This window comes from Oncorhynchus keta, unplaced genomic scaffold (genome assembly GCF_023373465.1).
Source record: "Oncorhynchus keta strain PuntledgeMale-10-30-2019 unplaced genomic scaffold, Oket_V2 Un_contig_20523_pilon_pilon, whole genome shotgun sequence".
NCBI classification, from domain to species: Eukaryota; Metazoa; Chordata; class Actinopteri; order Salmoniformes; family Salmonidae; genus Oncorhynchus; species Oncorhynchus keta.
The window spans coordinates 41,599-52,528 of record NW_026282055.1 but is presented as its reverse complement, the minus strand read 5'-3'; the positions used below and the strand labels follow the sequence as shown (position 1 = coordinate 52,528).

The following is a 10,930-nucleotide window of genomic DNA, read 5'->3' as shown; positions in this document are numbered from 1 at the left end:
AAAGAACACAGGTAGAGGAGAAGAAGAGAAAGAACACAGGTAGAGGAGAAGAAGAGAGAGAACACAGGTAGAGGGAGAAGAAGAGAAAGAACACAGGTAGAGGAGAAGAAGAGAGAGAACACAGGTAGAGGAGAAGAAGAGAGAGAACACAGGTAGAGAAGAGAGAGAAAGAACACAGGTAGAGAAGAGAGAGAAAGAACACAGGTAGAGGAGAAGAAGAGAGAGAGCACAGGTAGAGGAGAAGAAGAGAGAGAACACAGGTAGAGGAGAAGAAGAGAGAGAACACAGATAGAGAAGAGAGAGAAAGAACACAGGTAGAGGAGAAGAAGAGAAAGAACACAGGTAGAGGAGAAGAAGAGAAAGAACACAGGTAGAGGAGAAGAAGAGAGAGAACACAGGTAGAGCAGAAGAAGAGAGAGAACACAGGTAGAGAAGAGAGAGAAAGAACACAGGTAGAGGAGAAGAAGAGAGCACAGGTAGAGGAGAAGAAGAGAAAGAACACAGGTAGAGGAGAAGAAGAGAGAGAACACAGGTATAGGAGAAGAAGAGAAAGAACACAGGTAGAGGAGAAGAAGAGAGAGAACACAGGTAGAGGAGAAGAAGAGAGAGAACACAGGTAGAGAAGAGAGAGAAAGAACACAGGTAGAGAAGAGAGAGAAAGAACACAGGTAGAGGAGAAGAAGAGAGAGAGCACAGGTAGAGGAGAAGAAGAGAGAGAACACAGGTAGAGGAGAAGAAGAGAGAGAACACAGGTAGAGAAGAGAGAGAAAGAACACAGGTAGAGGAGAAGAAGAGAAAGAACACAGGTAGAGGAGAAGAAGAGAAAGAACACAGGTAGAGGAGAAGAAGAGAGAGAACACAGGTAGAGCAGAAGAAGAGAGAGAACACAGGTAGAGAAGAGAGAGAAAGAACACAGGTAGAGGAGAAGAAGAGAGAGAGCACAGGTAGAGGAGAAGAAGAGAAAGAACACAGGTAGAGGAGAAGAAGAGAGAGAACACAGGTAGAGGAGAAGAAGAGAGAGAACACAGGTAGAGAAGAGAGAGAAAGAACACAGGTAGAGGAGAAGAAGAGAGAGAGCACAGGTAGAGGAGAAGAAGAGAGAGAACACAGGTAGAGGAGAAGAAGAGAGAGAACACAGGTAGAGAAGAGAGAGAAAGAACACAGGTAGAGGAGAAGAAGAGAAAGAACACAGGTAGAGGAGAAGAAGAGAGAGAACACAGGTAGAGGAGAAGAAGAGAGAGAACACAGGTAGAGAAGAGAGAGAAAGAACACAGGTAGAGGAGAAGAAGAGAGAGAGCACAGGTAGAGGAGAAGAAGAGAGAGAACACAGGTAGAGGAGAAGAAGAGAGAGAACACAGGTAGAGAAGAGAGAGAAAGAACACAGGTAGAGGAGAAGAAGAGAAAGAACACAGGTAGAGGAGAAGAAGAGAGAGAACACAGGTAGAGGAGAAGAAGAGAGAGAACACAGGTAGAGAAGAGAGAGAAAGAACACAGGTAGAGGAGAAGAAGAGAGAGAGCACAGGTAGAGGAGAAGAAGAGAGAGAACACAGGTAGAGGAGAAGAAGAGAGAGAACACAGGTAGAGGAGAAGAAGAAAGAGAACACAGGTAGAGGAGAAGAAAGGAGAGAACACAGGTAGAGAAGAGAGAGAAAGAACACAGGTAGAGGAGAAGAAGAGAAAGAACACAGGTAGAGGAGAAGAAGAGAGAGAACACAGGTAGAGGAGAAGAAGAGAGAGAACACAGGTAGAGGAGAAGAAGAGAGAGAACACAGGTAGAGAAGAGAGAGAAAGAACACAGGTAGAGGAGAAGAAGAGAGAGAGCACAGGTAGAGGAGAAGAAGAGAGAGAACACAGGTAGAGGAGAAGAAGAAAGAGAACACAGGTAGAGGAGAAGAAAGGAGAGAACACAGGTAGAGAAGAGAGAGAGAGAACACAGGTAGAGATGGAGGATGAGCTGAAGAAAGAGAACAGGTAGAGGACTGGAGGACAGAGAACAGGTAGAGGATTGGAGGACAGAGAACAGGTAGAGGAGGACTAGAGGACAGAGAACAGGTAGAGGATTGGAGGACAGAGAACAGGTAGAGGATTGGAGGACAGAGAACAGGTAGAGGATTGGAGGACAGAGAACAGGTAGAGGACTAGAGGACAGAGAACAGGTAGAGGATTGGAGGACAGAGAACAGGTAGAGGATTGGAGGACAGAGAACAGGTAGAGGACTGGAGGACAGAGAACAGGTAGAGGACAGAGAACAGGTAGAGGACTCGAGGACAGAGAACAGGTAGAGGACTGGAGGACAGAGAACAGGTAGAGGACAGAGAACAGGTAGTGGACTAGAGGACAGAGAACAGGAAGAGGACTGGAGGACAGAGAACAGGTAGAGGACTGGAGGACAGAGAATAGGTAGAGGACTGGAGGACAGAGAACATGTAGAGGACTGGAGGACAGAGAACAGGTAGAGGAGTGGAGGACAGAGAACAGGTAGAGGACTGGAGGACAGAGAACAGGTAGAGGACTGGAGGACAGAGAACAGGTAGAGGACTGGAGGACAGAGAACAGGTAGAGGACTGGAGGAGAGAGAACAGGTAGAGGACTGGAGGACAGAGAACAGGTAGAGGACTGGAGGACAGAGAACAGGTAGAGGAGGACTGGAGGACAGAGACCAGGTAGAGGAGTGGAGGACAGAGAACAGGTAGAGGACTGGAGGACAGAGAACAGGTAGAGGACAGAGAACAGGTAGAGGACTGGAGGACAGAGAACAGGTAGAGGATTGGAGGACAGAGAACAGGTAGAGGACAGAGAACAGGTAGAGGACTGGAGGACAGAGAACAGGTAGAGGACTGGAGGACGGAGAACAGGTAGAGGAGTGGAGGACAGAGAACAGGTAGAGGAGGACTGGAGGACAGAACAGGTAGAGGACTGGAGGACAGAGAACAGGTAGAGGACAGAGAACAGGTAGAGGAGGACTGGAGGACAGAGAACAGCTGGAGGACTGGAGGACAGAGAACAGGTAGAGGAGGACTGGAGGACAGAACAGGTAGAGGACTGGAGGACAGAGAACAGGTAGAGGATTGGAGGACAGAGAACAGGTAGAGAACTGGAGGACAGAGAACAGGTAGAGGACTGGAGGACAGAGAACAGGTAGAGGACTGGAGGACAGAGAACAGGTAGAGGACTGGAGGACAGAGAACAGGTAGAGGATTAGAGGACAGAGAACAGGTAGAGGACTGGAGGACAGAGAACAGGTAGAGGACTGGAGGACAGAGAACAGGAAGCGGACAGAGAACAGGTAGAGGAGTGGAGGACAGAGAACAGGAAGAGGACTGGAGGACAGAGAACAGGTAGAGGACTGGACGACAGAGAACATGTAGAGGACTGGAGGACAGAGAGCAGGTAGAGAGGACTGGAGGACAGAGACCAGGTAGAGGACAGAGAACAGGTAGAGGACTAGAGGACAGAGAACAGGTAGAGGACAGAGAACAGGTAGAGGACTGGAGGACAGAGAACAGGTAGAGGACAGAGAACAGGTAGAGGACAGAGAACAGGTAGAGGACAGAGAACAGGTAGAGGACAGAGAACAGGTAGAGAGGACTGGAGGACAGAGAACAGGTAGAGGACAGAGAACAGGTAGAGGACTGGAGGACAGAGAACAGGTAGAGGACTGGAGGACAGAGAACAGGTAGAGGACAGAGAACAGGTAGAGGAGTGGAGGACAGAGAACAGGAAGAGGACTGGAGGACAGAGAACAGGTAGAGGACAGAGAACAGGTAGAGGAGGACTGGAGGACAGAGAACAGCTGGAGGACTGAAGGACAGAGAACAGGTAGAGGAGGACTGGAGGACAGAACAGGTAGAGGACTGGAGGACAGAGAACAGGTAGAGGACTGGAGGTTAAGTTGCCATTGTAACTAAAGCATTACAACCACAAACTGTTGTCTGACCATTTAAACTCTTGCTACGTAAGCTTAACTTTCTGAACATTCGAGACGTGTAGTCCACTTGTCATTCCAATCTCCTTGCATTAGCGTAGCCTTTTCTGTAGCCTGTCAACTATGTGTCTGTCTATCCCTGTTCTCTCCTCTCTGCACAGACCATACAAACGCTGCACACCACAAGCGTGGCCGCGACCACCCTATTCTGGTGGTCCCAGCGCGTACGACCCACGTGGAGTTCCAGGTCTCCGGTAGCCTCTGGAACTGCCGATCTGCGGCCAACAAGGCAGAGTTCATCTCAGCCTATGCCTCCCTCCAGTCCCTTGACTTCTTGGCACTGACGGAAACATGGATCACCACAGATAACACTGCTACTCCTACTGCTCTCTCCTCGTCCGCCCACGTGTTCTCGCACACCCCGAGAGCTTCTGGTCAGCGGGGTGGTGGCACCGGGATCCTCATCTCTCCCAAGTGGTCTTTCTCTCTTTCTCCCCTTACCCATCTGTCTATCGCCTCCTTTGAATTCCATGCTGTCACAGTTACCAGCCCTTTCAAGCTTAACATCCTTATCATTTATCGCCCTCCAGGTTCCCTCGGAGAGTTCATCAATGAGCTTGATGCCTTGATAAGCTCCTTTCCTGAGGACGGCTCACCTCTCACAGTTCTGGGCGACTTTAACCTCCCCACGTCTACCTTTGACTCATTCCTCTCTGCCTCCTTCTTTCCACTCCTCTCCTCTTTGACCTCACCCTCTCACCTTCCCCCCTACTCACAAGGCAGGCAATACGCTTGACCTCATCTTTACTAGATGCTGTTCTTCCACTAACCTCATTGCAACTCCCTCCAAGTCTCCGACCACTACCTTGTATCCTTTTCCCTCTCGCTCTCATCCAACACTTCCCACACTGCCCCTACTGGATGGTATCGCGCCGTCCCAACCTTCGCTCTCTCTCCCCCGCTACTCTCTCCTCTTCCATCCTATCATCTCTTCCCTCTGCTCAAACTTTCTCCAACCTATCTCCTGATTCTGCCTCCTCAACCCTCCTCTCCTCCCTTACTGCATCCTTTGACTCCCTATGTCCCCTATCCTCCAGGCCGGCTCGGTCCTCCCCTCCCGCCTCCGTGGCTCGACGACTCCTTGCGAGCTCACAGAACAGGGCTCCGGGCAGCCGAGCGGAAATGGAGGAAAACTCGCCTCCCTGCGGACCTGGCATCCTTTCACTCCCTCCTCTCTACATTTTCCTCCTCTGTCTCTGCTGCCAAAGCCACTTTCTACCATTCTAAATTCCAAGCATCTGCCTCTAACCCTAGGAAGCTCTTTGCCACCTTCTCCTCCCTCCTGAATCCCCGCCCCCCCTCCTCCCTCTCTGCAGATGACTTCGTCAACCATTTTGAAAAGAAGGTCGACGACATCCGATCCTCGTTTGCTAAGTCAAACGACACCGCTGGTTCTGCTCACACTGCCCTACCCTATGCTCTGACCTCTTTCTCCCTCTCTCTCCAGATGAAATCTCGCGTCTTGTGACGGCCGGCCGCCCAACAACCTGCCCGCTTGACCCTATCCCCTCCTCTCTTCTCCAGACCATTTCCGGAGACCTTCTCCCTTACCTCACCTCGCTCATCAACTCATCCCTGACCGCTGGCTACGTCCCTCCCGTCTTCAAGAGAGCGAGAGTTGCACCCCTTCTGAAAAAACCTACACTCGATCCCTCCGATGTCAACAACTACAGACCAGTATCCCTTCTCTCTTTTCTCTCCAAAACTCTTGAGCGTGCCGTCCTTGGCCAGCTCTACCGCTATCTCTCTCAGAATGACCTTCTTGATCCAAATCAGTCAGGTTTCAAGACTAGTCATTCAACTGAGACTGCTCTTCTCTGTATCACGGAGGTGCTCCGCACTGCTAAAGCTAACTCTCTCTCCTCTGCTCTCATCCTTCTAGACCTATCGGCTGCCTTCGATACTGTGAACCATCAGATCCTCCTCTCCACCCTCTCCGAGTTGGGCATCTCCGGCGCGGCCCACGCTTGGATTGCGTCCTACCTGACAGGTCGCTCCTACCAGGTGGCGTGGCGAGAATCTGTCTCCTCACCACGCGCTCTCACCACTGGTGTCCCCCAGGGCTCTGTTCTAGGCCCTCTCTTATTCTCGCTATACACCAAGTCACTTGGCTCTGTCATAACATCACATGGTCTCTCCTATCATTGCTATGCAGACGACACACAATTAATCTTCTCCTTTCCCCTTCTGATGACCAGGTGGCGAATCGCATCTCTGCATGTCTGGCTGACATATCAGTGTGGATGACGGATCACCACCTCAAGCTGAACCTCAGCAAGACGGAGCTCCTCTTCCTCCCGGGAAGGACTGCCCGTTCCATGATCTCGCCATCACGGTTGACAACTCCATTGTGTCCTCCTCCCAGAGCGCTAAGAACCTTGGCGTGATCCTGGACAACACCCTGACGTTCTCAACTAACATCAAGGCGGTGTCCCGTTCCTGTAGGTTCATGCTCTACAACATCCGCAGAGTACGACCCTGCCTCACACAGGAAGCGGCGCAGGTCCTAATCCAGGCACTTGTCATCTCCCGTCTTGATTACTGCAACTCGCTGTTGGCTGGGCTCCCTGCCTGTGCCATTAAACCCTACAACTCATCCAGAACGCCGCAGCCCGTCTGGTGTTCAACCTTCCCAAGTTCTCTCACGTCACCCCGCTCCTCCGCTCTCTCCACTGGCTTCCAGTTGAAGCTCGCATCCGCTACAAGACCATGGTGCTTGCCTACGGAGCTGTGAGGGGAACGGCACCTCAGTACCTCCAGGCTCTGATCAGGCCCTACACCCAAACAAGGGCACTGCGTTCATCCACCTCTGGCCTGCTCGCCTCCCTACCACTGAGGAAGTACAGTTCCCGCTCAGCCCAGTCAAAACTGTTCGCTGCTCTGGCCCCCAATGGTGGAACAAACTCCCTCACGACGCCAGGACAGCGGAGTCAATCACCTCCTTCCGGAGACACCTGAAACCCCACCTCTTCAAGGAATACCTAGGATAGGGTAAGTAAGGGTAAGTAATCCTTCTCACCCCCTTCTTCTCCCCCAAAAAAAAAAAAAAAAAAAAGATTTAGATGCAAGTGGCTGTTCCACTGGATGTCATAAGGTGTATGCACCAATTTGTAAGTCGCTCTGGATAAGAGCGTCTGCTAAATGACTTAAATGTAAATGTAAATGTTAAACCATTGTCTTGTTGGTTTCTGACCAATGTGTGTTTTTGTTTGTTTCCTCTAACAGAACGGAAGGTAGCGTTCTCTGTTACTTTGGGAGTTGGGGGTTACTATGGTGGTTACTATGGACCCACATCCACTACCCTGGTCTACAAGGACATCCTGACAAACATTGGCAATCACTACAACCCAACTAATGGTGAGTCTTCAACTGAATTATCTATAGAGTCTTCAACTGAATTATCTATAGAGTCTTCAACTGAATTATCTATAGAGTCTTCAACTGAATTATCTATAGAGTCTTCAACTGAATTATCTATAGAGTCTTCAACTGAATTATCTATAGAGTCTTCAACTGAATTATCTATAGAGTCTTCAACTGAATTATCTGTAGTCTTCAACTAAATTATCTGTAGAGTCTTCATCTGAATTATCTGTAGAGTCTTCATCTGAATTATCTATAGAGTCTTCATCTGAATTATCTATAGAGTCTTCAACTGAATTATCTATAGAGTCTTCAACTGAATTATCTATAGAGTCTTCAACTGAATTAAGTCGCTCTGGATAAGAGCGTCTGCTAAATGACTTAAATGTAAATGTAAATGTAATTATCTATAGAGTCTTCAACTGAATTATCTATAGAGTCTTCAACTGAATTATCTATAGAGTCTTCAACTGAATTATCTGTAATCTTCAACTAAATTATCTGTAGAGTCTTCATCTGAATTATCTGTAGAGTCTTCATCTGAATTATCTGTAGAGTCTTCATCTGAATTATCTGTAGTCTTCATCTGAATTATCTGTAGAGTCTTCAACTAAACTATCTATAGAGTCTTCATCTGAATTATCTGTAGAGAATTCATCTGAATTATCTGTAGAGTCTTCAACTGAACTATCTATAGAGTCTTCAACTGAACTATCTATAGAGTCTTCAACTGAACTATCTATAGAGAGTCTTCAACTGAATTATCTATAGAGAGTCTTCAACTGAACTATCTATAGAGAGCCTTCAACTGAATTATCTATAGAGTCTTCAACTGAATTATCTATAGAGAGTCTTCAACTGAACTATCTATTAGATTCTTCAACTGAATTATCTGTAGAGTCTTCATCTGAATTATCTGTAGAGTATTCATCTGAATTATCTGTAGAGTCTTCAACTGAACTATCTATAGAGTCTTCAACTGAACTATCTATAGAGAGTCTTCAACTGAACTATCTATAGAGAGTCTTCAACTGAACTATCTATAGAGTCTTCAACTGAACTATCTATAGAGTCTTCAACTGAACTATCTATAGAGTCTTCAACTGAACTATCTATAGAGTCTTCAACTGAATTATCTATAGAGTCTTCAACTGAACTATCTATAGAGTCTTCAACTGAACTATCTATAGAGTGTTCAACTGAACTATCTACAGAGAGTCTTCAACTGAACTATCTATAGAGAGTCTTCAACTGAACTATCTATAGAGTCTTCAACTGAACTATCTACAGAGAGTCTTCAACTGAACTATCTACAGAGAGTCTTCAACTGAACTATCTACAGAGAGTCTTCAACTGAACTCTGTATGGAGAGAGAGCCTGACATGTTCCATCTCTTTCCCAGGTCACTTCACAGCCCCAGTGAGGGGAGTGTACTACTTCAGAATCGCCTTGTTCGGAATCGTAGAAAGGAACAGCGGAATACACTGCAACCTCCGCACAAACGGCATCGTAACCCTGAAGGCAGGTCTTTGGGAATACACTGCAACCTCCGCACAAACGGCATCGTAACCCTGAAGGCAGGTCTTTGGGAATACACTGCAACCTCCGCACAAACGGCATCGTAACCCTGAAGGCAGGTCTTTGGGAATACACTGCAACCTCCGCACAAACGGCATCGTAACCCTGAAGGCAGGTCTTTGGGAATACACTGCAACCTCCGCACAAACGGCATCGTAACCCTGAAGGCAGGTCTTTGGGAATACACTGCAACCTCCGCACAAACGGCATCGTAACCCTGAAGGCAGGTCTTTGGGAATGCATTGCAACCTCCGCACAAACGGCATCGTAACCCTGAAGGCAGGTCTTTGGGAATACACTGCAACCTCCGCACAAACGGCATCGTAACCCTGAAGGCAGGTCTTTGGGAATACACTGCAACCTCCGCACAAACGGCATCGTAACCCTGAAGGCAGGTCTTTGGGAATACATTGCAACCTCCGCACAAACGGCATCGTAACCCTGAAGGCAGGTCTTTGGGAATACACTGCAACCTCCGCACAAACGGCATCGTAACCCTGAAGGCAGGTCTTTGGGAATACACTGCAACCTCCGCACAAACGGCATCGTAACCCTGAAGGCAGGTCTTTGGGAATACACTGCAACCTCCGCACAAACGGCATCGTAACCCTGAAGGCAGGTCTTTGGGAATACACTGCAACCTCCGCACAAACGGCATCGTAACCCTGAAGGCAGGTCTTTGGGAATACACTGCAACCTCCGCACAAACGGCATCGTAACCCTGAAGGCAGGTCTTTGGGAATACACTGCAACCTCCGCACAAACGGCATCGTAACCCTGAAGGCAGGTCTTTGGGAATACACTGCAACCTCCGCACAAACGGCATCGTAACCCTGAAGGCAGATCTTTGGGAATACATTGCAACCTCCGCACAAACGGCATCGTAACCCTGAAGGCAGGTCTTTGGGAATACACTGCAACCTCCGCACAAACGGCATCGTAACCCTGAAGGCAGGTCTTTGGGAATACACTGCAACCTCCGCACAAACGGCATCGTAACCCTGAAGGCAGGTCTTTGGGAATACACTGCAACCTCCGCACAAACGGCATCGTAACCCTGAAGGCAGGTCTTTGGGAATACACTGCAACCTCCGCACAAACGGCATCGTAACCCTGAAGGCAGGTCTTTGGGAATACATTGCAACCTCCGCACAAACGGCATCGTAACCCTGAAGGCAGGTCTTTGGGAATACATTGCAAAGTCCCAGCACCACGTAGCTAATGCTGCCTCTCTGCTGCTAGAGCAGGGAGACGTAGTTGACGTTTAACTGGGTGGAACCACAATCTACGATGACAGTCACAAGAGAAACACCTTCAGTGGCTTCCTGCTCTTCCCAGTGTCAGATGCTATTCAGTGAACCACAGTGGAATGAAGCTCTCAGCCAACGTGTGTTTATCCTCTATATATGTTTCTATTGATTGCAATGTTGTGTCTGGCAGGAGCACCCTTCTCATTTTGATGATACAGTAAATTAAATCGATTGATCGATCAATACATAAATAAATCAACCAAGCAATCTGTCAATCATTACGAATCTTTCTGCCAGGGAAAATGAAAGATGAACAACATATGTATTCTCATGTATGTTGTGGACTCAAGATCATTCAATATTTATTTTCATTCTATATCAATCTATAGAAGTAGAGATGTTGACTGTAAAAAAAGTTGTTGATAATACTATGCTCTGCTGTTAGAGCAGCTGTTAGGTACGGTAGAGCAGCTGTTAGGTATGGTAGAGCAGCTGTTAGGTATGGTAGATCAGCTGGTAGGTATGGTAGAGCAGCTGTTAGGTACGGTAGAGCAGCTGTTAGGTATGGTAGAGCAGCTGTTAGGTATGGTAGATCAGCTGGTAGGTATGGTAGAGCAGCTGTTAGGTACGGTAGAGCAGCTGTTAGGTATAGTAGAGCAGCTGTTAGGTACAGTAGAGCAGCTGTTAGGTATGGTAGACATTTACATTTACATTTAAGTCATTTAGCAGACGCTCTTATCCAGAGCGACTTACA

The 10,930-nt window shown here is 48.1% G+C and overlaps 1 long non-coding RNA gene across 2 annotated transcripts; it reads left to right on the top strand.

The window, feature by feature from the left end:
• The first annotated feature begins 7,084 nt into the window (after positions 1–7,084).
• On the top strand, positions 7,085–10,065 carry LOC127920774 (uncharacterized). Of its 2 annotated transcripts, none has more exons than XR_008107353.1 (4): positions 7,085–7,342; positions 8,751–9,153; positions 9,210–9,321; positions 9,826–10,065. It is a non-coding gene; the product is annotated as an uncharacterized LOC127920774 (long non-coding RNA). The 2 variants fall into 2 exon arrangements; XR_008107352.1 differs by lacking the exon at positions 9,826–10,065 and adding an exon at positions 9,378–9,525.
• Positions 10,066–10,930: the final 865 nt, after the last annotated feature.